Source organism: Pundamilia nyererei, unplaced genomic scaffold (genome assembly GCF_000239375.1).
Source record: "Pundamilia nyererei isolate P.nyererei 1_Seehausen unplaced genomic scaffold, PunNye1.0 scaffold00116, whole genome shotgun sequence".
Classification (NCBI taxonomy): Eukaryota; Metazoa; Chordata; class Actinopteri; order Cichliformes; family Cichlidae; genus Pundamilia; species Pundamilia nyererei.
In genome coordinates this window covers 1,316,177-1,317,886 of record NW_005187517.1, presented here as the reverse complement: position 1 = coordinate 1,317,886, position 1,710 = coordinate 1,316,177, and positions in this window count along the sequence as shown.

Here is a 1,710-nt window from a genome sequence, read left to right as displayed (position 1 = left end):
GCTCTGCTGACTCCATAACTGCAGAGTTCCAAACCTCATCAGGCATTAACATCAGCACAAAACTGTGTGCCAGGAGCTTCATGGCAGCTGCTGTAGGTTTAACTATGTCCAATATTTTGTGTATGCCCAAAGATGTGTAAAACTGACAACATTGCAATAAGTTTTACGATGCTCCTACATCACAAATAGGAAGGCAAACATGAAATATGTGACCAGCCAAACCTTAGCCACTCAGATTTGTCATTGTGTGTCATGATTTCGGCTCTTGTTGTTTTTTTTTCTGCCCAGCCCTTCCACACCCACTAGCTCTGCAGTAACCCCTGATTTCCTGATCTTTCCCGCCCACTCATAAACCTGTTCCACATCCTTGCCCTGTTTCTTCTGTCATTTCTTGATTACTGTGTTCATCATATTCAGTGTCTTGTTGACTCTGAATGTTTTTGCGCTGTAGTTTTTGCATGGTTGCAGTTTGCTCTTTTTATTTTCTTCCCTGTAGATATCACTGTGGCGATGCAAATGTTAGCACGATTCAGTAAATACACGTGAAATAACCAAGAACTCTGTTTCACGCACAATGCATGGTGGCATGCGCAATGCAGGCACCAGGAACAATACCAATCACAGTCAGTCAATTTCAGTGGTGCAGAATTGAAGATTTCAAATTAGGACAACTGAGTGTGTAAGCTATGTTGGACTATTGCTGTTGGACTTCTTCTTCTTATTACTTTTCTTTTCTGGTAATGTATAATAATGTGATAGAAGTCAGGAAAATGGTTACACTGCAAAAACCCTAAATCTTAGATGGTAAATGGCCTGCATTTGTATAGCGCTTTACTTAGTCCCTGAGGACCCCAAAGCGCTTTACACTACATTCAGTCATTCACCCATTCACACACACATTCACACATTTAATTGATGTTCCTCGGCTTCTTGCAGTATAATTATAAATGTCAAATTAGATTTGTTAAAAAAAACACATAAATATAAAGGTATGTAATTATTTATAGTTATAATTCATATAATAATAATAATAATTAAATATTATTATAATTTCTTAAAGCAATGCATTAAATCCTTGATGGTACTGTAATAGTTAAATATTGGTAAGTTGTCTTTATATGTGCATTTACTATTGGATCAGTAAATGTTAGAAGAACTTGGGAGCAGTTTGCTGCAGTATGCACAGCACACGATGTCTGATTGTTTGGCAGAAACATAACCATTGATCTCAGAATGACATAATTTTTCCTTATGTGTCTGGCGTGCCATCAGACTGTGTGGCAGGCTGAGGTCAGCAGATTGAGCATAAGTGGGGCTGACTGTGGTAGGTTGGATTCTAGTATGTGAAGAAGTATTTGCATCTGGACTGTGGTAAGTCCACAGGCTGCTGTCAGAAGCAAAGCCTTGGCAGAAAGACCACACACAGAAATCCAAATGACACACGATTACAGCCATATAAATTTTTCTATTAGCTGCAATACAAATCTTCCAACATCTGAATCAATCACTTAATTGTTTTCAGAGATTTCTCTCTACAGATTGGTCTTTATTGACACAATGTCAAAGAGCTAACGATTCCTGAAAAGGATTCCAGGAACATCTGTATTCCAGCTCTCCATCATTCAGTTGCAACCTCGGGGTCACAGAATGGGACACCTCGTTGGCCTACAGAATAACATGACACCCATGAACTGCACTGTCTACATAGTG